The sequence below is a fragment of the Triticum urartu genome, chromosome 6, assembly GCF_003073215.2.
Source record: "Triticum urartu cultivar G1812 chromosome 6, Tu2.1, whole genome shotgun sequence".
Taxonomy (NCBI): Eukaryota; Viridiplantae; Streptophyta; class Magnoliopsida; order Poales; family Poaceae; genus Triticum; species Triticum urartu.
Genome location: NC_053027.1, coordinates 275011551 through 275039366, shown reverse-complemented (window position 1 = coordinate 275039366; position 27816 = coordinate 275011551).

Here is a 27816-nt window from a genome sequence, read left to right as displayed (position 1 = left end):
TAATGAAAGCAAAGCAATGTTTTTGGTGTTTTGTAGTGATTGTAACAATAGCAACGGGAAAGTAAATAAGCGTAAGCCAGTATATGGAAACCTCGTAGGCATTGGATCAATGATGGATAATTATGTCGGATGCGGTTCATCATGTAACAGTCATAACATAGGGTGACACAGAACTAGCTCCAATTCGTCAATGTAATGTAGGCATGTATTCTGAATATAGTCATACGTGCTTATGGAAAAGAACTTGCATGACATCTTTTGTCCTACCCTCCCATGGCAGCGGGGTCCTAATGGAAACTAAGGGATATTAAGGCCTCCTTTTAATAGAGAACCAGAACAAAGCATTAGCACATAGTGAATACATGAACTCCTCAAACTACGGTCATCACCGGTAAGTATCCCGATTATTGTCACTTCGGGGTTAACAGATCATAACACATAATAGGTGACTATGGACTTGCAAGATAGGATCTAGAACTCTCATATATTGATGAAAACATAATAGGTTCAGATCTGAAATCATGGCACTCGGGCCCTAGTGACAAGCATTAAGCATAGCAAAGTCATAGCAACATCAATCTTAGAACATAGTGGATACTAGGGATCAAACCCTAACAAAACTAACTCGATTACATGGTGAATCTCATCCAACCCATCACCGTCCAGCAAGCCTACGATGGAATTACTCACACACGGCAGTGAGCATCATGAAATTGGTGATGGAGGATGGTTGATGATGACGACGGCGACGAATCCCCCTCTCCGGAGCCCCGAACGGACTCCAGATCAGCCCTCCTGAGAGGTTTTAGGGCTTGGCGGCGGCTCCGTATCATAAAACGCGATGATTTCTTCTCTCCTATTTTTTTTCTCCCCGAAAGCAGTTATATAGAGTTGGAGTTGGAGTCGGGGGGTCTCCAGGGGGCCCACGAGGTAGGGGGCGCGCCCTAGGGGGGCGCCCCCCACCCTCGTGAGAAGGGTGTGGGCCCCCTTGTCTTCATCTTTGGCGAGGATTTTTTTTATTATTTATTGTAAGATATTCCGTGGAGTTTTAGGTCATTCCGAGAACTTTTGTTTTCTGCACATAAAACAACATCATGGCAATTCTGCTGAAAACAGCGTCAATCCGGGTTAGTTCCATTCAAATCATACAAGTTATAGTCCAAAACAAGGGCAAAAGTGTTTGGAAAAGTAGATACGACGGAGACGTATCAACTCCCCAAGCTTAAACCCTTGCTTGTCCTCAAGCAATTCAGTTGACAAACTAAAAGAAATAAAGAAAAACTTTTACAAACGTTGTTTGCTCTTGTTGTTGTAAATATGTCAAGCTAGCATTCAAGTTTTCAGCAAAGATTGTAACTAACCACATTTGCAATAATTCTCAGGTCTCATGATTACTCATATCAATAACATAATCAACTAGAAAGCCATAATAATAAATCTCGGATGACAACACTTTCTCAAAACAATCATGATATGATATAACAAGACGGTATCTCGCTAGCCCTTTCTAAGACCACAAAACATAAATGCAGAGCACCTTTAAAGATCAAGGACTGACTAGACATTGTAATTCATGGTAAAAGAGATCCAATCATAGTCACACCCAATGTAAACTAACAACAACGAATGCAAATGACAGCTGCACTCTCCAACTCGTGCTTTTTAATAAGAGGGTGATGACTCAACATAAAAGTAAATAGATAGGCCCTTCGCAGAGGGAAGCAGGGATTTGTAGAGGTGCCAGAGCTCGGTTTTAAAATAGAGGTGAATAATATTTTGAGCGGTATACTTTCATTGTCAACATAACAACCAAGAGATGGCGATATCTTCCATGCTACACACATTATAGGTGGTTCCCAAACAGAATGGTAAAGTTTATACTCCCCCTCCACCAACAAACATCAATCCATGGCTTGCTCGAAACAACGAGTGCCTCCAACATACATCAGGTCCCAGGGGGAGTTTTGTTTGCAATTATTTTGATTTAGTTTGCATAAAGCATGGGACTGGGCATCCTGGTGACCAGCCCTTTATCTCGTGAGTGAGGAGCGGAGTCCACTCCTCTTGAGAATAACCCGCCTAACATGGAAGATACAGACAGCCCTAGTTGATACATGAGCTATTCGAGCATACAAAACAGGATAATTATTTGAAGGTTTAGAGTTTGGCACATACAAATTTACTTGGAATGGCAGGTAGATACTGCATATAGGAAGGTATAGTGGACTCATGTGGAATAACTTTGGGGCTTAAGGAGTTTGGATGCACAAGCAGTATTCCCGCTTAGTACAGGTGAAGGCTAGCAAAAGACCGGGAAGCGACCAACTAGAGAGCGACAATAGCCATGTAATGCATTAAAATTAATAAACATTGGATGCAAGCATGAGTAGGATATAATCCACCATGAACATAAGTATCGTGAAGGCTATGTTGATTTGTTTTAACTCCATGCGTGAACATGTGCCAAGTCAAGTCACTTAAATCATTCAGAGGAGGATACCACCCTATCATACCACATCATAACCATTTTAATAGCATGTTGGCACGCAAGGTAAATCATTATAACTCATAGCTAATCAAGCATGGCACAAGCAACTATGATCTCTAATTGTCGTTGCAAACATGCTTATTCATAACAAGCTGAATCAAGAACGATGAACTCATAATATTTACAAAAACAAAAGAGGTCGAGTTCGTACCAGCTTTTCTCATCTCAATCAGTCCATCATATATCATCATAATTGCCTTTCACTTGCACGACTGAACGGTGTGAATAATAATAAGAGTGCGCGTGCATTGGACCAAGCTGGAATCTGCAAGCATTCAATAAACAGGAGAAGACAAGGCAATATGGGCTCTTTTGTCAGATAAACAATAATGCATGTAAGAGCCACTTCAACAATTTAATCATGGTCTACTCCTACTGACCCCCAAAGAAAAGAAAAGAAATAAAACTATTTACACGGGAAAGCTCCCAACAAGCAAAAGAAGAACGGGAAATATTTTGGGGTTTTCTTTTTAATTACTACTACAAGCATGGAAAGTAAATTAATTAAAAGCTACAACTAATTTTTTTGGTTTTTCTTAAGGTTTATTAATCACACAAGAAGAAAGCATAAAAGAAAATAAACTACATGGATGATACAATGAAAAAGTATGAGCACTGACATCTAGCAATGAGTGTGTGTGAACATAAATGTAATGTCGGTGAGAAATACGTACTCCCCCAAGCTTAGGCTTTTGGCCTAAGTTGGTCTATGGCCATGACTGGCCTGGCTGATATCCATAATAATAGTTGTTGGGGTCGTACTGTGATGAGGAAGAAGAAGGCTCCGATTGCCACGGGCTGGCAATCATCTCCGGATCCCACTGATAGTTAGACTGTCGTGAAGGATCAAATTGTGGTTACGGTCCTGGCTCCTCGGCTGGTGCAGGGTTCCGGTAGGCGTGGATAACCGTCAACGGAACAAGGTACTTGCCTATAGTCAAATCAAACAAAGCAGGAGCAGGTAAGGTAATAGTCTCAGGATGATGTTTATTAAAGAACAATTGATATTTAAGCTCTCCTACCCTATTCTTAACAATAAAATCATGTCCCACCATACTTTTATAATCTAAATAAACACGAGGCAGCACTTTTTATTCCTTCTCAGCATGCCTAATAAGTATGTTAAAATGTGCAGCTAGGCGTGTGGCATAGACGCCTCCAAAGATGGGACCCTTAGTACGGTTCATACTTAACCGTCTAGCAATAATGCCACCCATACTAAAAGTGTTATAACTGTATAAACCTTGGAGCAAAATAATAATATCAGGGATACTAAGGTTTCCAGAGTTTCCGCGACCAATTAAGCAACGACTAGCAAATAATGCAAAGTAACGTAAGACAGGAAAATGTATGCTAGTGATTCGTGCATCGGAAACCTTCCTAGTTTCCCCTACCGTGATAGTATTAATAAATCCCTCCACATCACCATGATGTGGTTCTTCTGTCTTGCCCTCAAAAGGGACTAAACAAATCCGACAAAAATCATAAAGTGACATCTCCTTATGCTCATCATATAAATGAAACTCCACCGTAGGTGGTGAGCTCCTAGAATGAAAATGAAAGTTTTACACAAAGGTATTTGTGAGCAAGAGATACTGATCGCATTGGTCGTGGAGGAAAGCGGTGAGGCCTGCATTATGAGCCAACTCATGAAAATCTTCTTAAATCCCGGCTGCTCTCAAGAAATCCTCAGAAGGCCATTCACACGCCTGAACCTCCACGGTGCGCGGAAAATTATACTTAGGCTTCAGTGCCTTTTCCTTGGAGCTTTGGCTCGATGAGCCCCTCAATAATCTCCTCATCATTTTCTGAAAAATTCTAAAAAATTTAGTAACTTCAAAATAAAAGTAAACCAAACTCAATAATATTGATAGCAACTACTCCTATAGCCTAGGGCCTATACCATGCATCAAAACTACTTTTGACCATATAAATTTGACATGCAAGCTCAAGAATAGGGTCACCTAAGCAACACAAATTTGCAATGAATAAAGCACTAGAACAAAAACTAATTGGACCAATGGAGGAGTCACATACCAAGGAACAATCTCCCCAAGCAGTTTTGTGAGAGGTGGTTTGAGCAAGGAGATCGAAAATGGCAGCAAAACGAGCTTGGACTCGGGTTTGAGTTGATTTTTCGTGTTTGGGGAGGAAGATGAAGTGTGTGGCTGAAAGAATAAGTGGAGGAGGGCCACCGTGGGCCCACGAGGCAGGGGGCGCGCCCTAGGGGGGTGGGCGCGCCCTCCACCCTCGTGGCAAGGTGGTTGGCCCCCCTGGTGTGTTCTTTGTTCCATAAATCCTCAAATATTCTATAAAAAATCATATTTAATTTTCAGGACATTTGGAGAACTTTTATTTTCGAGGTATTTTTATATTGCACGGATAATCAGATAACAGACAGAGAATTATTTATTTTGTTTTATTTCAACTAAATAACAGAAAGTATAGAAAGGGTATAGAGGGTTGTGCTTCTAGTTTCATCCATCTCATGCTCGTCAAAAGGAATCCACTAATAAGGTTGATCAAGTCTTGTTAACAAACCCATTCCGATTAACATGAAACCGGAGAAATTCCGAATAACACTAGGTTGCCTCAACAAGGATATGCACATCCCCAATAATAAGTATATCATATTTCTTGTTGACAGTAGGAAGAGGAAATTCAAAACCTCCAAATATAATCGATGGAATTTTTCCGATATAATTGATACTATGAACTTGAGGTTGTTTTCTCGGAAAGTGTACTGTATGCTCATTACCATGAACATGAAAAGTGACATTACCTTTGTTGCAATCAATAACAGCCCCTGCAGTATTAAGAAAAGGTCTTCCAAGAATAATAGACATACTATCGTCCTCGGGAATATCAAGAATAACAAAGTCTGTTAAAATAGTAACATTTGCAACCACAACAGGCACATCCTCACAAATACCGACAGGTATAGCAGTTGATTTATCAGCCATTTGCAAAGATATTTCAGTAGGTGTCAACTTATTCAAATCAAGTCTACGATATAAAGAGAGAGGCATAACACTAACACCGACTCCAAGGTCACATAAAGCAGTTTTAACATAGTTTCTTTTAATGGAGCATGGTATAGTAGGTACTCCTGGATCCCCAAGTTTCTTTGCTATTCCACCCTTAAAAGTATAATTAGCAAGCATGGTGGAAATTTCAGCTTCCAGTATCTTTCTTTTATTTGTAACAATATCTTTCATGTACTTAGCATAAGGATTCATTTTAAGCATATCAGTCAATCGCATACGCAAAAATATAGGTCTAATCATTTCAGCAAAGCGCTCAAAATCCTCATCATCCTTTTTCTTGGATGGTTTGGGAGGAAAAGGCATGGGTTTCTGAACCCAAGGTTCTCTTTCTTTACCATGTTTCCTAGCAACAAAGTCTTTCTTATCATAACATTGATTCTTTGATTGTGGGTTATCAAGATCAACAGTAGGTTCAATTTCTACATCATTATCATTACTAGGTTGAGCATTATTGTGAACATCATCATTAACATTTTCATTACGTTCATGTTCATTACCAGATTGAGTTTCAGCATCAGAAATAGAAATATCATTTGGATTATTAGGTGGTTTAGCAATAGGTTCACTAGAAGTTTGCACAGTTCTATCATTTTTCTTTTTCTTCTTTTTTGAAGAACTAGGTGCATCAATTTTATTTCTCTGAGAATCTTGCTCAATTCTATTAGGGTGGCCTTCAAGATACAAAGGTTCCTGAGTCATTCTACCAGTTCTAGTAGCCACTTTAACAGCATAATTATTTTTCTTACTATTCATCTCATTGAGCAATTCTTTTTGAGCTTTAAGTACTTGTTCTACTTGAGTGGTAACCATAGAAGCATGCTTGCTAACAAGTTTAAGTTCACCTCCAATATTAGCCATATAATCACCTAAATATTTAATCATATCAGCATCTTGTTTTAATTGTCTACCAAAATAAGCATTGAAGTCTTCTTGCTTAAACATAAAATTATCAAACTCATCCAAGCATTGACTAGCAATTTTAGTAGGAGGGATTTCAGCTTTATCATATCTATAGAGAGAATTTACCTTTACTACCTGCGTCGGGTTATGGAGGTCTGAGGTTCTTCAATAAATAAAGGATTGAGATCATATATTTCTTCATCAGGCGGTAAATTGAGACCATGTATTTCTTCAATAGGAGGTAAATTCTTAACATCTTCAGCTTTAATACCTTTTTCTTTCATAGATTTCTTTGCCTCTTGCATATCTTCAGGACTGAGAAATAGAACACCTCTCTTCTTCGGAGTTGGTTTAGGAATATGATCATTAATTGGAGCAGGAGCTGCCTCAGGAGGTGCCCAATTATTTTCATTTGTCAACATATTATTCAATAAGATTTCAGCTTCATCCGGTGTTCTTTTCCTGAAAAGAGAACCAGCACAACTATCCAGGTAATCTCTGGAAGCATCGGTTAGTCCATTATAAAAGATATCAAGTATTTCATTTTTCTTAAGAGGATGATCAGGCAAAGCATTAAGTAACTTGAGAAGCCTCCCCCAAGCTTGTGGGAGACTCTCTTCTTTAATTTGCACAAAGTTGTATATTTCCTTTAAAGCAGCTTGTTTCTTATGAGCAGGGAAATATTTAGCAGAGAAGTAATAAATCATATCCTGTGGACTACGCACACAACCAGGATCAAGAGAATTAAACCATATCTTAGCATCACCCTTTAATGAGAACGGAAATATTTTAAGGATATAAAAGTAGCAAGATCTCTCATCATTAGTGAACAGGGTGGCTATATCATTTAATTTAGTAAGATGTGCTACAACAGTTTCAGATTCATAGCCATGAAAAGGATCAGATTCAACCAAAGTAATTATATCAGGATCAACAGAGAATTCATAATCCTTATCAGCAACACATATAGGTGAAGTAGCAAAAGCAGGGTCAGGTCTCATCCTAGCATTTGGAGATTGCTTATTCCATTTAGCTAATAACCTTTTGAGTTCATATCTATCTTGCAGGCTAAAATAGCTAAAGAAGCATCTTGATCAAATAGATAACCCTTAGGAATAACAAGTGATTCTTCATCATCACTTTCATCTTCATAATCAGATTTAATATTTTCAATCTCTCTAGCCCTAGCAAGTCGTTCCTCTAGAAAATCACTAAGTGGCATAGTAGTATCAGGCATAGAGGTAGTTTCATCATAAGTATCATGCATAGCAGAAGTAGCATCATCAATAACATGCGACATATCAGAACGAATAGCAGAAGCAGGTGTAGGTGTCGCAAGCTTACTCATAACAGAAGGTGAATCAAGTGCAGAGCTAGATGGCAGTTCCTTACCTCCCCTCGTAGTTGAGGGATAGATCTTGGTTTTTGGATCTCTCAAGTTCTTCATAGTGTCCAGCAGATATAAATCCCAATTGACTCAAAGAATAGAGCTATGCTCCCCGGCAACGGCGCCAAAAATTAGTCTTGATAACCCACAAGTATAGGGGATCGCAACAGCTTTCGAGGGTAGAGTATTCAACCCAAATTTATTGATTCGACACAAGGGGAGCCAAAGAATATTCTCAAGTATAAGCAGCTGAGTTGTCAATTCAACCACACCTGGAAACTTAGTATCTGCAGCAAAGTGTTTAGTGGCAAAGTAATATGATAGTGATGGTAACGGTAACAAAAGAGTAATGAAAGCAAAGTAATGTTTTTGGTGTTTTGTAGTGATTGTAACAATAGCAACGGGAAAGTAAATAAGCGTAAACCAGTATATGGAAAGCTCGTAGGCATTGGATCAATGATGGATAATTATGCCGGATGCGGTTCATCATGTAACAGTCATAACATAGGGTGACACATAACTAGCTCCAATTCGTCAATGTAATGTAGGCATGTATTCCGAATAAAGTCATACGTGCTTATGGAAAAGAACTTGCATGACATCTTTTGTCCTACCCTCCCGTGGCAGCGGGGTCCTAATGGAAACTAAGGGATATTAAGGCCTCCTTTTAATAGAGAACCAGAACAAAGCATTAGCACATAGTGAATACATGAACTCCTCAAACTACGGTCATCACCGGTAAGTATCCCGATTATTGTCACTTCGGGGTTAACAGATCATAACACATAATAGGTGACTATGGACTTGCAAGATAGGATCTAGAACTCTCATATATTGATGAAAACATAATAGGTTCAGATCTGAAATCATGGCACTCGGGCCCTAGTGACAAGCATTAAGCATAGCAAAGTCATAGCAACATCAATCTCAGAACATAGTGGATACTAGGGATCAAACCCTAACAAAACTAACTCAATTACATGGTGAATCTCATCCAAACCATCACCGTCCAGCAAGCCTACGATGGAATTACTCACACACGGCAGTGAGCATCATGAAATTGGTGATGGAGGATGGTTGATGATGACGACGGCGACGAATCCCCCTCTCGGACTCCAGTTTAGCCCTCCCGAGAGGTTTTTGGGCATGGCGGCGGCTCCGTATCGTAAAACGCGATGATTTCTTCTCTCCTATTTTTTTCTCCCCGAAAGCAGTTATATAGAGTTGGAGTTGGAGTCGGGGGGTCTCCAGGGGGCCCACGAGGTAGGGGGCGCGCCCTAGGGGGGCGCCCCCCACCCTCGTGAGAAGGGTGTGGGCCCCCTTGTCTTCATCTTTGGCGAGGATTTTTTTTATTATTTATTGTAAGATATTCCGTGGAGTTTTAGGTCATTCCGAGAACTTTTGTCATACTGCCATTGTCCTTATACCCAAAGTGGATGTACCAACAACACTCGGAGACTTCAGACCTATTAGCCTTTGCACGGCGTTATATAAAGTGATAGCCAAGTGCTTAGCAAATAGACTAAGGCCCATGCTGGGAGAGATTATATCCATCAACCAGAGTGCGTTCGTCCCCGGGAGGTTGATCATGGACAACGCACTAGTGGCTTTCGAATGCTTCCACTTCATTAAACAAAATAAAAATCCGGAGAAGAACTTTTGTGCGTATAAGATCGACCTCTCGAAGGCGTACGACCGTGTGGACTAGGGTTTCTTGGAGAATGTGATGAAAGGCCTAGGTTTCGATCACTGGTGGATCATGTCATGTGTGACCTCGGTGAGTTACTCTGTCAATTTTAATGGAACCTTGCTAGATTCGTTCCTCCCCACCCGTGGTTTGCACGAAGGAGACCCCATCTCGCCCTTTTTGTTCCTATTTGTGGCAGATGGATTATCAGCACTTCTCCAAAGAGAGATAAATAACAATCATATTGTGCCACTAAAAGTATGCCGCAATGCCCCTGGAATATCACATTTGCTCTTTGCCGGCAACACACTCCTATTCTTCAAGGCGGAGGTGGATCAAGCTGTATGCGTGCAACAAGTTATCAGTTCTTATGCTCAAGGGACGGGCCAGCTTGTTAACTTTGATAAGTGCTCTCTCATGTTTGGAAAATCTTGCCCGACTGATACTCAGGAAGGAATTAAAATGTTGCTACATGTTACCCAAGTGGAGTTTGAACCTAAGTACCTAGGCTTGCCGACGCTGGAGGGGAGTATGACTCGGGGTAAATTCCAAAGCATACAAGAGAAATTGGTGAAGAGAATTGTGCAATGGGGGGAGGTGTAACGCCCCATATGTAACCTGCCATAATTGTATTCCAACTCTTGCCATTTCCGGCTCTAAGTTATGAGATTCCTCGTTGTTGGGTTTTTGTCTCTGTGTTGCTTTTGTCTTTGTCATGCATCTCATATCATGTCATCATGTGCACCGCATTTGCATACGTGTTCGTCTCATGCATCCGAGCATTTTCCCCGTTGTCCGTTTTGCATTCCGGCGCTCCTATGTCCTCCGGTGTCCCCTTTTGTCTCTTCTCGTGTGCGGGTGTTAAACGTTCTCAGATTGGTCCGAGACTTGCCAAGCGGCCTTGGTTTACTACCGGTAGACCGCCTGTCAAGTTTCGTATCATTTGGACTTTGTTTGATACTCCAACGGTTAACCGAGGAACCGTAAAGGCCTCGTGTGTGTTGCAGCCCAACACCCCTCCAAAGTTGCCCAAAACCCACCTAAACCCCCTCCATCATCTCGGCCGTTCGATCACGATCGCGTGGCCGCAAACCGTGCTCAATTTGGAGTCTCCTAGCTCCCTCTACCTATAAATATAGACCCCCCCTCCGAAATTTCGGGCGAAACCCTAGCCTCTTCCTCCTCCCGCCGCCGGACGCGTCCGCTTCGGGCCGGACACGTCCGCTCACCGCCGCCCGACGAATCACGTGCCGCCATGTGGCCCTGCTCCGCCTCCCGCGCCGCTGGCCCGCGCCCCGAGCCGCCGCCCGGTTCCCTCCGCCTCCGCCGGATCGTCCGCGCCGCCGCCCGCCGCCACACGACTCCGCCGGCGTTGACCGCCGTCCGCCGCCATCTCGCTCAGCCGCCGCCCCGCCGTCCGCCGCCGCAGCTCCCGGCCGCGCCCGAGGCCGCCTCCGCCCGCGTCTTCTCCAGCCGGCCGCGCCCGTTCCGGCCCCCGCGCAGGTCTCCGGCGAGCTTCGTCGCTCCAGCGACCTCTCCTCTCTCTTCCCCAAGCTCCGGCGCCAGCTCCGGCGAGTTCCCCATCCAACCTCATCGTCCGTGCCCGATCTCGATCCACATGCTATAGTAAACCCTAGATCTGAGAGAGGTTGACCTCGTTTCTCCCAAGTCCCAGTCATTTTTAGCATATTTCATCATGCCATAACTTTGCACTCGTGGTTCCGTTTTGGGCGTGTAGCATGTCAAATTGTTTGTCTTGATGTGTACTTCATTTCATTCCATTGCACCATGTTCACTTGAGTTCATCTATGCCCTAAATGCTATTGCAAGAGTGCTATGTGGTGTTAGTTTCAGTTTCTTAACAGATATTGGACATTTGTCATTTTTGCCATGTTTAATGTGTGCCTCCTATGAACTTGAGCCCTACATGTGTTTTGAAGTATGTCATGCCATTTTTACAGGGGTGTATGCCATGTATTTTTGTGATCTTTGTGGTGACTAGCACAAGCATGCAAAGTAGCTCCCGTGATGTTGCTGATTTCAAGGACTTAGAATTCTTCTAAGTCATTTCCCTGATGATTTTTTTATGCCATGTATTCATGTTGCTACAGAGTGACCCATGCCACTTTTGAGCATGTTCAGTAAGGATGATTTTGAGATATTGTTGTGCTATATCCATCCATGTCTTTGTTTGAAATTATGGAGCACCCTAGCATGTCTCAATCTTGCTCTACTTTTGCTATAAAATGTTCCTGGCAGATTGTTTACATGTTAAGTAATTTTGCCGAGGTTGTTGTAGTTTATCCATGCATGCTATGAGGTTGTTCTTGCCATGGTTAGCTTATTTATCATGTCTACTTGCTGGATGCATGCTTAGTTTGTCATGCAATGCCTTGTGGTGAGTGCATCGAGCTCGCAAACATGCCTACGTGAATCTGTTTTGCCATCTTCTAGTTTTCTGCTAAGTCTGAATCTGTTAACGAAACTTGCTATGTTCACATGGTTGCCATTGTATTTTCTGATCCCATTTGGCTTATGGTCAGTAAAGGACTTTTGTTGTATGTTTTGAGTAGCTTCATGCCATGCTTTGCTTTTCCATGATATGTTCCTGTAGCATGTTGTTATCTTGCTCTAAACATTGCTTCCTGATGTTAAATCCTGCCATGTTGTTATTTTCACTAAGTTTGTAACATGTTATCTTTTGCACTTTTGCCATGCTTGTTTGAACCTGCTATTACGTGATTTAGCCATAGCTCAGTGTTCATCTTTTGCCAAGCATCTTGGGTGGATCACTGCCATGTGATTTGTTGTTATGTTAGAGTGCAGTAGCTTTTTGTTCTTGATGCATTTAGTTGGCCTCGTGCTGTTAATCGCAGCTTTGTGACATTATTGCTTTGCTTGCCATTTGCAAACCGTGCATCCGATTCCGGTGATCTTTATATCGATTTCGACCGAAATCAACTCATCTTTCCAGAGGCACTCTTAGTTTTCCAAGTTGAGGCCTGGTTCAATCTCTCCCTTCCGAAGCACGCATATGCATTGCATATCACATCCCGCATATCATTCCATGTTTTGCATCATGTTGCTTGCACATTGCACCGTGGTTGATTGTGTCTCCCTTTGTTTGTGTTCTTGCTTTGGGTAGAGCCGGGAGACGAGTACGTGATCGAGGAACCCGTTGAGAACGTTTACGAGGATCAAGCTTTCGTCAACTCGGAGAACTTTGTAGGCAAGATGACCATACCCTCGAAATCACTTCTATCTTTTCTTGCTAGATGCTCGCTCTATTGCTATGCATATGCTATGATACCTACCACTTGCTTATCATGCCTCCCGTATTGCCATGTAAAACCTCTAACCCACCTTGTCCTAGCAAACCGTTGTTTGGCTATGTTACCGCTTTGCTCAGCCCCTCTTATAGCGTTGCTAGTTGCAGGTGAAGATTGGAGTTTGTTCCTTGTTGGAACATGTTTATTGTTGGGACATCACTATTATATCTTGTCTACTTTAATGCATATATACACTTGGTAAAGGGTGGAAGGCTCGGCCTTATGCCTGGTGTTTTGTTCCACTCTTGCCACCCTAGTTTCCATCATACCGATGTTATGTTCCTTGATTTTGCGTTCCTTACGCGGTTGGGTTATAATGGGAACCCCTTGACAGTTCGCCTTGAATAAAACTCCTCCAGCAAGGCCCAACTTTGGTTTTACCATTTGCCACCTAGCCTCTTTTCCCTTGGGTTCCGCGGACTCAAGGGTCATCTTTATTTTAAACCCCCAGGCCAGTGCTCCTTTGAGTGTTGGTCCAAAAATAGAGCCACTTGCAGCGCCACCTCGGGGGAAACTTGAGGGTTGGTTTTAGTTGTACGTAGTGTTCATCCGGTGTGCCCTGAGAACAAGATATGTGCAGCTCCTATCGGGATTTGTCGGCATAGCGGGTGGTCTTGCTGGACTTGTTTTACCATTGTCGAGATGTCTTGTAACCGGGATTCCGAGTCTGATCGGGTCGTCCTGGGAGAAGGAATATCCTTCGTTGACCGTGAGAGCTTGTGATGGGCTAAGTTGGGACACCCTTGTAGGGATTTGAACTTTCGAAAGCCGTGCCCGCGGTTATGGGCAGATGGGAATTTGTTAATGTCCGGTTGTAGAAAACCTGAACTTAACTTAATTAAAATGAATCAACAGAGTGTGTGGCCGTGATGGTTTCTTTTCGGCAGAGTCCGGGAAGAGAACATGGTCTCGTGTTATGCTTGAACGTAGGTTGTTCTAGGATCACTTCTTGATCATACATTCCCGAACGTGCTTTGCTTTCTCTTCTCGCTCTCTTTTGCGTATGTTAGCCACCATATATGCTAGTGCTTGCTGCAGCTCCACCTCATACCTTTTCACTACCTATAAGCTTAAATAGTCTTGATCGCGAGGGTGTGAGATTGCTGAGTCCCCGTCACTCACAGTTTACTTCCAAAACCAGATGCAGGGACCGATGATACCGTTCCAGGAGATATGACTGAGCTCAAGTGGGAGTTCGATGAGGACTCGGGACGATACTACGTTTCCTTTCCAGACGATCAGTAGTGGAGCCCAGTTGGGGCGATCGGGGACATTATGCATTTGGGGTTTTCTTTATTTTGGTTCCGTAGTCGGACCTTGATTGTATCTGGATGATTGTAATGATATATTTATGCTATTGTTTGACGTGGCGAGTGTAAGCCAACTATGTACCTCTTTCCTTATTCAGTACATGGGATGTGTAAATATTACCCCTCTTGCGACATTGCCTACAATGCGGTTATGCCTCTAAGTCGTGCTCCAACACGTGGGAGATATAGCCGCATCATGGGTGTTAGAGGAGGGCTCTCACGGAGGGAAAGAAGTGCTAATTAAGGCAGTCGCCCAAGTGCTTCCGACATTTCTAATGGGTGTCTTTAATCTCCCTAGCGGCTTATGCGAGGATTTAACCAAAATGGTATGCAACTTCTAGAGGAGGGCAGCACAGGGACAACGCCATACTCACTAGGTGTCATGGGACATTATGCTCAGGCCCAAGTCACATGGTGGCATCTGATTTCGGGACATGAAACTTTTAAATCAAGCGTTGCTTGCCAAGTGCTACCTCTTGACCACTTGCATTGGTTTTCCCTTGAAGAGGAAAGGGTCATGCAGCAGAGTAGCGTAAGTATTTCCCTCAGTTTTTGAGAACCAAGGTATCAATCCAGTAGGAGACCACGCACGAGTCCCTCGTACCTACAAAAACAAATAAATCCTCGCAACCAACACGATAAGGGGTTGTCAATCCCTACACGGTCACTTACGAGAGTGAGATCTGATAGATATGATAAGATAATATTTTTGGTATTTTTATGATAAAGATGCAAAGTAAAATAAAAGGCAAAGAAAATAACAAAGTATTGGAAGATTAATATGATGGAAGATAGACCCGGGGGCCATAGGTTTAACTAGTGGCTTCTCTTGAGAGCATAAGTATTCATGGCGGGTAAACAAATTACTGTTGAGCAATTGACAGAATTGAGCATAGTTATGAGAATATCTAGGTATGATCATGTATATAGGCATCACGTCCGAGACAAGTAGACCGACTCCTGCCTGCATCTACTACTATTAGTCCACACATCGACTGCTGTCCAGCATGCATCTAGAGTATTAAGTTCAAGAGAACAGAGTAACGCTTTAAGCAAGATGACATGATGTAGAGGGGTAAACTCATGCAATATGAAATAAACCCCATCTTGTTATCCTCGATGGCAACAATACAATACGTGCCTTGCTGCCCCTACTGTCACTGGGAAAGGACACCGCAAGCTTGAACCCAAAGCTAAGCACTTCTCCCCATTGCATGAAAGATCAATCTAGTAGGCCAAACCAAACTGATAATTCGAAGAACTTACAAAGATAACCAATCATACATAAAAGAATTTAGAGAAGATTCAAATATTGTTCATAGATAAACTTGATCATAAACCCACAATTCATAGGCCTCAACAAACACACCACAAAAGAAGATTACATCGAATAGATCTCCACAAGAGAGGGGGAGAACTTTGTATTGAGATCCAAAAAGAGAGAAGAAGCCATCTAGCTAATAACTATGGACCCGTAGGTCTGAGGTAAACTACTCACACTTCATCGGATAGGCTATGGTGTTGATGTAGAAGCCCTCCATGATCGATGCCCCCTCCGGCGGAGCTCCGAAACAGGCCACAAGATGGGATCTCGTGGATACAGAAAGTTGCGGCGGTGGAATTAGGGTTTTGTCTCCATATCTGGTAGTTTGGGGGTATGTAGGTATATATAGGAGGAAGGAGTACGTTAGTGGAGCAACAGGGGCCCACGGGGGTGGAGGGCGCGCCTAGGGGGGGTAGGCGCGCCCCCTACCTCGTGGCCTCCTGGTTGATGTCTTGACGTAGGGTCCAAGTCCTCTGGATCATGTTCGTTCCGAAAATCACATTCCCGAAGGTTTCATTCCGTTTGGACTCCGTTTGATATTCTTTTTCTGCGAAACCCTAAAATAGGCAAAAAACAGCAATTCTGGGCTGGGCCTCCGGTTAATAGGTTAGTCCCAAAAATAATATAAAAGTGTATAATAAAGCCCAATAATGTCCAAAACAGAATATAATATAGCATGGAACAATAAAAAATGGACTGTGATATTTGGCACACTTGTGCCATATAAGCAAAACTGCCACACCTCTATTTCTTTCATTTTAAAGTACCATACGATCCCTCGTTCTTTGACCTCGCCTCTTTCCAAATGACCCCACAGGCTCGCCTGAGAAACCTGCTTCTCCCGCACATCTCGGGCGCTCACCCCCGAGAAAACTGCCACTTCTTCACGTCTACCACATGATTTCTCCTCAGGACAAAGTTACCATGATATTTGTATGCAAGTTATCAGGCCTATGTTGCATAACTTACCGTGCTATTTACATAGAACGTATCAGGTACTATGCTTCAACAACTACACCCTTTCAAAGTTACCATTGTGTTTTGTACACAAGTTATAAGGTCTTCGATGTGTAAAATACCATGGTACTTACACATAAGTTATTAGGGTATATGTACATCAACCTCCCCCCAGTCAAAGTTACCATGGGGGATTGTACATGAGTTACCAGGTATACAGTTCGTATATTATCATGATACTTGCACCTAAAAACCCGGGTGTGTTTCGGTAACTTTTTCCATAGGTCAAAAATTACCATGATGTTTTTGCGTAACTTATCACGCCTATAGCACGTGTGCCCCTCATGACACTAAACATTATGTGACTTTCCCGTGGCACGCCATGTGTTGTGTTCATTCAAGAGACCCACGTGCGAGGCGAGTGTATGTTTTTAACAACTTATATATTTTTCTTTGGTAAAAAAGTTACCATCATGTTTATATTGCAAGTTCTCGGTTATGCGGTGCTTATATTATCATGTTATTTACACAAAAAATATTGGGATGTTTTGAACAACTTTTTCCCAGGGCAAAAAGTTATCATGGTGATTCTAGGTAACCTATCAAGCCCCCCCCCCCCCCCGCGCACGGGTAAAAAACTTATCATGGTGTTTAGTTATCGCGGTGCATATGTTTTCATACTATTTACACATAAAAATGCCAGGGGAGGGAGGTATACTACCGTGCTATTTACACAGAAGATACTGGAGTATCTTTTCAAAAAAATCCCTACGATCAAAGTTAGCATGGTGCTTCTACCTCAGTTATCAGATGTGCGCTGCGTATATTACCATCTATTTACACATAAATTATCAGGTATCTTTTCACATCTGTTTTCTCCTATGGTTAAAGTTACCACGATGTTTGTACCTAAATTATCAGGTCTATGGCGTGAATGTTATCGTGCTATTTACAGAAATTACCAGGGGGCAGGTTCAACAAATTTATTCCCAATGATCAAAGTTACCACGATGCTTGAAACAAACAGTCTTTCAGTGCTAACATATTAAAGGCAAAAACATGTCAAAAACAGTATTTCTTAAAGTTTGGGGCTGCGATGCTTATGTGAAAAAGCTTCAACCTGATAAGCTCAAACCCAAATCGGAGAAATGTGTCTTCATAGGATACCCAAAGGAGACTGTTGGGTACACCTTCTATCACAGATCCGAAGGCAAGACATTCGTTGCCAAGAATGGATCCTTTCTAGAGAAGGAGTTTCTCTCGAAAGAAGTGAGTGGGAGGGAAGTAGAACTTGATGAGGTAACTGTACCTGCTCCCTTATTGGAAAGTAGTTCATCACAGAAACCGGTTTCTGTGACACCTACACCAATTAGTGAGGAAGTTAATGATGATGATCATGGAACTTCAGATCAAGTTATTACTGAACCTCGTAGATCAACGAGAGTAAGATCCGCACCAGAGTGGTACGGTAATCCTGTTCTGGAAGTCATGCTACTAGATCATGATGAACCTATGAACTATGAAGAAGCGATGGTGAGCCCAGATTCCGCAAAATGGCTAAAAGCCATGAAATCTGAGATGGGATCCATGTATGAGAACAAAGTGTGGACTTTGGTTGACTTGCGCATTGATCGGCAAGCAATTGAGAATAAATGGATCTTCAAGAAGAAGACCGACGCTAACGGTAATGTTACTGTCTACAAAGCTCGACTTGTTGCAAAAGGTTTTCGACAAGTTCAAGGGATTGACTACGATGAGACCTTCTCACCCGTAGCGATGCTTAAGTCTGTCCGAATCATGTTAGCGATTGCCGCATTTCATGATTATGAAATTTGGCAGATGGATATCAAAACTGCATTCCTGAATGGATTTCTGGAAGAAGAGTTGTATATGATGCAACCGGAAGGTTTTGTCGATCCAAAGGGAGCTAACAAAGTGTGCAAGCTCCAGCGATCCATTTATGGACTGGTGTAAGCCTCTCGGAGTTGGAATAAACGCTTTGATAGTGTGATCAAAGCATTTAGTTTTGTACAGACTTTTGGAGAAGCCTGTATTTACAAGAAAGTGAGTGGGAGCTCTGTAGCATTTCTGATATGATATGTGGATTACTAATTGGAAATGATATAGAATTTCTGGATAGCATAAAGGGATACTTGAATAAAAGTTTTTCTATGAAAGACCTCGGTGAAGCTGCTTACATATTGGGCATCAAGATCTATAGAGATAGATCAAGACGCTTAATTGGACTTTCACAAAGCACATACCTTGACAAAGTTTTGAAAAGGTTCAAAATGGATCAAGCAAAGAAAGGGTTCTTGCCTGTGTTACAAGGTGTGAAGTTGAGTAAGACTCAATGCCCGACCACTGTAGAAGATAGAGAGAAGATGAAAGATGTTCCCTATGCTTCAGCCATAGGCTCTATCATGTATGCAATGCTGTGTACCAGACCTGATGTGTGCCTTGCTATAAGTCTAGAAGGGAGGTACCAAAGTAATCCAGGAGTGGATCACTGGACAGCGGTCAAGAACATCCTGAAATACCTGAAAAGGACTAAGGATATGTTTCTCGTTTATGGAGGTGACAAAGAGCTCATCGTAAATGGTTACGTTGATGCAAGCTTTGACACTGATCCAGACGATTCTAAATCGCAAACCGGATACGTGTTTATATTAAACGGTGGAGCTGTCAGTTGGTGCAGTTCTAAACAAAGCGTCGTGGCGGGATCTACGTGTGAAGCGGAGTACATAGCTGCTTCGGAAGCAGCAAATGAAGGAGTCTGGATGAAGGAGTTCATATCCGATCTAGGTGTCATACCTAGTGCATCGGGTACAATGAAAATCTTTTGTGACAATACTGGTGCAATTGCCTTGGCAAAGGAATCCAGATTTCACAAGAGAACCAAGCACATCAAGAGACGCTTCAATTCCATCCGGGATTTAGTCCAGGTGGTAGACATAGAAATTTGCAAGATACATACGGATCTGAATGTTGCAGACCCGTTGACTAATCCTCTTCCACGAGAAAAACATGATAAGCACCAAGGCTCCATGGGTGTTAGAATCATTACTGTGTAATCTAGATTATTGACTCTAGTGCAAGTGGGAGACTGAAGGAAATATGCCCTAGAGGCAATAATAAAGTTATTATTTATTTCCTTATTTCATGATAAATATTTATTATTCATGCTAGAATTGTATTAAACGGAAACATAATACATGTGTGAATACATAGACAAACAGAGTGTCACTAGTATGCCTCTACTTGACTAGCTCGTTGATCAAAGATGGTTAGGTTTCCTAACCATATACATGAGTTGTCATTTGATTAATGGGATCACATCATTAGGAGAATGATGTGATTGACTTGACCCATTCCGTTAGCTTAGCACTTGATCGTTTAGTTTATTGCTATTGCTTTCTTCATGACTTATACATGTTCCTATGACTATGAGATTATGCAACTCCTGTTTACCGGAGTAACACTTTGTGTGCCACCAAACGTCACAACGTAACTGGGTGATTATAAAGGTGCTCTACAGGTGTCTCCAAAGGTACTTGTTGGGTTGGCGTATTTCGAGATTAGGATTTGTCACTCCGATTGTCGAAGAGGTATCTCTAGGCCCACTCGGTAATGCACATCACTATAAGCCTTGCAAGCATTGCAACTAATGAGTTAGTTGCGGGATGATGTATTACGGAACGAGTAAAGAGACTTGCCGGTAACGAGATTGAACTAGGTATTGAGATACCGACGATCGAATCTCGGGCAAGTAACATACCGATGACAAAGGGAACAACGTAAGTTGTTATGCGGTCTGACCGATAAAGATCTTCATAGAATATGTAGGAGCCAATATGGGCATCCAGGTCCCGCTATTGGTTATTGACCAGAGAGGTGTCTCGGTCATGTCTACATAGTTCTCGAACCCGTAGGGTCCGCACGCTTAACGTTCGTTGACGATATAGTACTATATGAGTTATGTATGTTGATGACCGAATGTTGTTCGGAGTCCGGGATGAGATCACGGACATGACGAGGAACTCCGGAATGGTCCGAAGATAAAGTTTGATATATGGGATAGTAGTGTTTGATCTCCGGAAGGGTTCCGGAATTCACCGGAAGGGGTTCCGGATGTTTCCCGAAATGTTTGGGCACGAGAACACTTTATCTGGGCCAAAGGGGAAAGCCCACGAGGCTTTTGGAAAGTGCAAAAGGAAGTTTTGCGGAGACCAGAGGCTAGACGCCAGGAACCCTGGCGTCTAGGGGGTAGACGCCGGGAACCCTAGCGTCTAGCCCTGGAGTCCGAGAAGGACTCTTGCCTTCCGGGTGAAACCGACTTTGAGGAGGCTTTTACTCCAAGTTTCGACCCCAGGGCTCAACATATAAATAGAGGGGTAGGGCTAGCACCAAAGACACATCAATAAACACCAAGTCGTGTGCCGGCAACCCCGTTCCCTCTACTTTATCCTCCGTCATAGTTTTCCTAGTGCTTAGGCGAAGCCCTACGGAGATTGTTCTTCACCAACACCGTCACCACGCCATCGTGCTGCCGGAACTCATCTACTACTTCGCCCCTCTTGCTGGATCAAGAAGGCGAGGACGTCACCGAGCCGAATGTGTGCAGAACTCGGAGGTGCCGTGCTTTCGGTACTTGGATCGGTCGGACGCGAAGACGTACGACTACATCAACTGCGTTGATATAACGCTTCCACGAACGGTCTACGAGGGTACGTAGACAACACTCTCCCCTCTCGTTGCTATGCATCACCATGATCTTGCGCGTGCGTAGGAATTTTTTTGAAATTACTACGTTCCCCAACAGCCACCTGGGAACGAGAGGAGGATTTGCTGAAGGACCACCCGCACCTATTTTCTAGACAACCCGAATCTCGAGGGCGAGATTCATCTTAAGGGGGTAGGTTTGTAACATCCCAAATTTTCAATTTAGAATGTTATACACTAGATCATCATTGCATATCATATTTATTTCATTTTTGGTTGATCCTAGAAAATTCACACAACTCAAGGACCCTCGGAGAGAGTTGGGGATTTCGTTATTTTCATATTTGAGTTTTTCTCAAATTTTGGAAATAGGATCATTTGATTTTATTTATTTTATCTTCAATTATTTCTATTACAAAATTATGAGAGAGGGAATAAAATGACTTTCCCAAAATAAAGAAATATTGGGAATTTAATAAAAAAATCAAATAAGATTTAATTTTGGTCTTATTTGCTATTTTATTTGAATTTAGGAAAAATACGCATTTTTCAAAATTGCATTTAGGCCCCAAATAAGTGTTCATCCTGTGCGGCTTGATTTTAGAAGCCGGGGAAATTTTATTTCGGGATTTTTGGAGTCCGTTTAGTATTCCTTTTGTTTTTTTCCGAGCGTAATTATTAAAAGAAATCCGAACCGACCTTGGGCCGTAACCGGCCAGGACTCCTCCTGGCCGGGCCTTCTTATAAGCGCCCCGAGGCCCCGGCCAAGCCCAAGCCGCCCGCTCCGCCCGAGACCCTAACCCTAGTCGGCCGCCGCCGCCGCCGCACCGCCCGCGACGTCGCCGCCCGCCCCCGCCCGCCGGAGCGCCGCCGCCGCCGACATCGCCGCCCGCCGGATCCGCCGCCGCCGGAGGTTGTCTCGCCGCCGCCGGTTTTTCTCGAAAAACTGTTCGGTTTTCCGACGGTTTTGTTCGTTTTTTTAGTTTCGGTTTTTTTAAATAGATCGGTTTTTCTGATTTATTTAATTAGCGAGCGTTCGTCCGTTCGTTCCTTTTAACGAACGTTCGTCGTTTTTCTTCTTCTCGGATTAAATCCGTGATTTTTCTGATTGTGATTCCTGATCCGATTTTCGTTTTAGTCTAACTTTTCGCTCATTTATCGGAATCAGGCGATTCAAGCGCTTGGAGTTTCGTCTTGAAACCCTCTTTCCGTTTAACCAACTCAAACAAGTTTTTGCCACTATAAAAAATTGCCTTAGATCCAGAATAGTAAACGAAGCCCTTTTTTGCCGTTTGTCTTTCATTGCTTCGTTCGATTTGATTCTTTTTGCCAAGCGGAGTTCTTAAGTTGAACTTTCTGGTTAGTTCTCTTATTTGAGTTTTACCTATGCATTAGTTGAGTACTTATTGTATGCTTGTTTGCTTGTGATAGAGTACCCGGAGTGCGTCGCTTGCTACTTCGATTTGCTAGGTTTCCCGGATCATCAGCAAGGCAAGTAACACTTTGATCATGCTTTTCCCTTTTCCCAGTTTTATTGCATTAGATCAATCCTCACACATTGCATGATTAGGATCTAATTAAATTGTGGGTTTGGGAAGTAGTTGAGGTAGTACCTATTACCTGTTATTATCAAACCTTTGGGAGTTACTTCTACGTTTGCTTATTATGCCATGCTATGCTAGTAGACGTGGATTGGGTGAGTGTATCTATGACAGATGTGAGATTGTTAATTAATGGTTTATTTAAGGTGGCAACTTAAACACACATCTAGGTGGATTGAGGCACCTGGGTATTCCAGCGATTGCCTGTTTTTCTTTGGACCGCCACCCAGGCTCAAAGGGATCATGAGATTATTCATGCTAGAAACTTCCGTGTGTAGCCACAAGCTATTATGGGCTCTAGCATAGTTGATTAAGTTGTGTGAACTCTTACAGTGGTAGACTAGCAGATGTAGGGGAAAGTAGGTGTAACGGTCTACCCGATCGTAAGGTGCTAGCGCTTCTGAAAGACTGTGTCTCGGTCATGTGTCTTCTCAAACACCATGTAGTGCGAGAAACCAAACGGAGGTGATCGAGTCTTGTGGAGAAAAGTGCGCAAACCTCTGCAGAGTGTATAAACTAATCATGATTAGCCGTGTCCCCGGTTATGGACATCTTGAGTATCTAGTACCCGGATTATCATGTGAATCTCAACATGTTACTCTAAAATTTAAATTTTGTTGGGTTTTGTTTAATGATGATGCTTAATTGGGATTGAGAATGCTCTCAACCATTCTCAATGTTTAACAACTACCATGATAGTTAAATAAAATTTATTCCTTTGCAGTAGGGAAAAATTGGCTTTACGCAAAACTATAACCATAGAGCTTTCCACCAGCCAAATATGCATATAGAATAGCCTGTTTCATTCCATTACTCTCTATGTGTTATTTTGCCAGCATATTCCATGTGCTGACCCGTTTCGGGCTGCAACGTTAATGTTGCAGACTTTTCAGACGATGATTAAGGAGTTTTTAGGTCGTGGTTCTATACTCAGTGATGCCTTTGGAGTTGATGGACTCACTTATCTTCCAAGCCTTCCGCTGTTATCGTTATTAGATGGCCTTAAGCCATATTTATTGTAATAAGTTCTCTTTTGGGACACTCGATGTAATAGGTGTGTGATTGCTACTCTGTTATAAATCCTTCAAGTACTGTGTGGTGTCAGCATTACTGATCCAGGGATGACACCTGAGCACAGAGATTGGACCGTTTGAGGTCTGGTCGCTACAAGATGGTATCAGAGCACACGCTGACTGTAGGACACGACCACTAAGCTAAAGACCTAGATCACTACTCACTCTCTTCTCTTTCTGACTTCTCATCTTTTCTACTCTTTTAGGATGGCGGATGCAAGGAACAAGTTCACGCAACCGGATGAAGATACACCCTTTGGATGTCACTTGAAGGAAGTCACTAGATACCTGAACATAGGAGTACCAAGCTTCACCGGAACCTACAATGCCACTTTACCTGAAGAAGAGCGCTGGATGATTCAAGTTCAAGTTCCAGGAAGGACGTTCATGCCAGTTACTAAGCCCATAGAGTTTTCTTTTGATGCACCAACTTGGAGTCTAGGAAAGAGCATGGCAGCTCACATCGCCATGGGACGCATTGGAGAAGTCTACCGCAATGATCTCAAGGATACTATCTACCAGATTTGTGGGCGCAGAGATGAGCACTGGGAGATGATCAGCACCAGGAAGGATAGATCAGTTGCAGCTTTTATCCAAGAGTTAAACCAGCACATTCGACGTCAGGAGAACCAGATGTGCGCCGACATGATAGATCTGAAGAAGGCGAGGACAAGGATCAAGGAACTGGAGGAAGAACTCAAGGCTACACGTGAAGATTACGAGGAGGGAATTGAAGTTTTAGTGGAGAAGAATGACGATCTGATCAAGAAGATCGGAATATTTGTGGGAGGCCCTACACCAGTAGAAGAAGACGAAGAACCCAAGGAGATTCGTCCGAAGACTACATCATCATCGACGACACCGACTCGGATCCAGACGATAGCGATGATGACTATGTTGATGAAGCTGGAGCAGATATAATGGAGTCTGCAACCTAAGAATATTTCTAGTAGACCACCTCATCAGTAGTAGTAGTCCACCATGTAAATATAGTAGTCCGAGTACTTTTGCGATAGTTAGGTCGATTGTATGCCCTTGTTTGATTGATTAAATGAAGTGAATTGTTTGCTTTTGCCTCATGTGCATATGGGTAGTGTTTTCTCTTTAGACCCCCTCTATTCTTAAATCTCATCTTTTCTAAACCCTCAGATGCCTCCGAGACGTGACCCCGGATTTACCTTCCCACCGGAGCTCACTCAGTTGATCCAGCAGCAGAACACATTGATGCAGTTGCTAGTCCAGAATCAGAATCAGGGGAACAACAACAACAACCCACCACCACCACCACCTGTTGATCACTTAGCCCGTTTTCTTAGGCTGAATCCGCCGGTGTTTTCCAGTAGCACCGAGCCGATAGTAGCAGATGATTGGCTCCGCAAGATAGCTAGAGAGTTGACCACAGCAGGATGCACGGATGCGGAAAAGGTGAAGTTTGCCGCACATCAGCTTGAAGGACCCGCAGCATCATGGTGGGAGAATTTCACAGCCACTTTCCCTGTCGACACTGTTACGTGGGACCAGTTTCAGCAGGCTTTTCGAACTGCCCATGTTTCAGCAGGAGCTATGGCCGTGAAGAAGCGAGAGTTTCGCAACTTGCGCCAAGGAGGACGGACAGTTGGCCAGTATGTGGAGGACTTTAGTAAATTAGCACGTTATGCCCCAGATGACGTTGCTACGGATGCAGCTAAGCAGGAGAAGTTTCTGGAAGGACTGAATGATGAGTTGAGCATGCAGTTGATGGTAGCAACCTTCAACAATTACCAGGAGTTGGTAGACCGTGCTCTCATGATTGAAGTGAAGCAGCAGCAGATTGAGAATCACAAGAGGAAGTATGGACAAGGGAAGCACACTTCAGGAGTTCAGCAGAAGCCATGTTTTACCCCTAGACCGGGAGGACATTTTCAGCATACCCATGGAGGAGGTAGCTCGCACAATCACAATGGCACCAAGAATGGTAATGGGAATGGAGGAAGCAACGGCCAGAATCGCACCAACCCATCAACCCCAGCCAAGAGAGACCTGAGCCAAGTCACTTGCTTTAAGTGCCAGAAGATCGGCCATTATGCCAATGAATGTCCTGAATCACAGAATGGTAATGGCAATGGAAGCTCTGGGAAGAAGCCGAACCCTTTCAACATGGGACATGTGAACCACGTTAACGTGGAGGAGGTTGAAGAGCAGCCGGATGCAGTAATCGGTAAGTCTTTGGTTAAGTCATTTACTGCACTCGTTCTTTTCGATACGGGTGCATCGCATTCATACATATCAAGGGGATTTGTGGATAAGTATAACCTGCCCACCAAGGTTCTTAGAACACCTATGTTAGTAAGCTCACCAGGAGCGGAGTATATGGCTAGCCAAGGATGTTTTCAAGTGCCATTAAGTATAGGTAGGCATGTGTTCCCCTCAGATTTGATAATATTGGAATCACAAGGTTTGGATGTAATTCTGGGTATGGATTGGTTGTCGATGTATGGAGGAAACATCGATTGCGCTAGTAAGTCGATCTTGCTTACCACCCCAGAAGGGAGAAGGATCAAGTATGTATCTCGGCATGTGCCGAAGAGGACTCAAGTAAATTGTTTAACATGAGCTGTGCAGGAGGAAGTACCAGTAGTGAAGGATTTCCCCGAAGTATTTCCAGAAAAGTTGCCAGGCATGCCACCGGATAGAGATATTGAGTTTTTGATTGAGCTTTTGCCAGGCACAGGGCCAATATCAAAGAGACCATATAGGATGCCCGCAAAGGATTTGGTGGAAATTAAGAAGCAGATTAAGGAGTTACTGGATAAAGGATATATTCGCCCAAGTTCATCGCCTTGGGGATCGCCAGTACTTCTAGTGGAGAAGAAGGATGGATTGTTAAGGATGGTTGTTGATTATCGAGGTTTGAATGAAGTAACCATCAAGAACAAATACCCACTACCGATGATCAATGATCTGTTTGATCGGTTGCAAGGAGCTAAGGTATTTTCCAAGATCGATCTGCGATCAGGATACCACCAGTTGAAGATTCGAGAACAGAATATACCTAAGAGGGCTTTTACCACCAGGTATGGGCTGTACGAGTATACCGTTATGTCATTTGGTCTGACTAACGCACCTGCATATTTTATGAACATGATGAACAAAGTGTTTATGGAGTTCTTGGATAAGTTCATCGTAGTGTTCATTGATGATATCCTGGTTTACTCGAAGAATGAGGAGGAGCATAAGGAGCATTTGCGTTTGGTTCTTGGAAAGCTCAGAGAACATCAATTATATGCCAAGTTTAGCAAATGTGAGTTTTGGTTGAAGGAAGTTGGATTTCTCGGACACGTTATATCCGGAGAAGGTATAGTAGTAGATCCCACCAAGGTTGATACCGTGACCAAGTGGGAAGCGCCAACCACAGTTGGAGAGATCCGGAGTTTTCTTGGACTCGCAGGATACTACCGGAGGTTTATTGAGAATTTCTCAAAGATTGCAAAGCCTATGACAGAGTTGTTGAAGAAGGATACCAAGTTCATATGGACTGAGGAATGTGAGGCTAGTTTCCAGGAGTTGAAGAAACGTTTGGTTACCTCACCAGTGTTGATTTTACCGGATCAGACCAAGGATTATGAGGTGTATTGTGACGCTTCACGTCGAGGACTTGGAGCAGTTCTTATGCAGGAAGGAAGAGTTGTTTCATATGCCTCACGACAGCTTAAGCCTCATGAGTTGAACTATGCTACGCATGATTTGGAGTTAGCAGCCGTAGTGCATGCGTTGAAGACTTGGAGACATTTTCTGATTGGAAACCATTGCGAGGTGTACACGGATCACAAGAGTTTGAAGTATATTTTCACACAGAAGGAGTTGAACCTAAGACAAAGGAGATGGTTGGAGCTCATCAAGGATTATGATATGAAATTGCATTATCACCCCGGAAAGGCTAACGTAGTAGCTG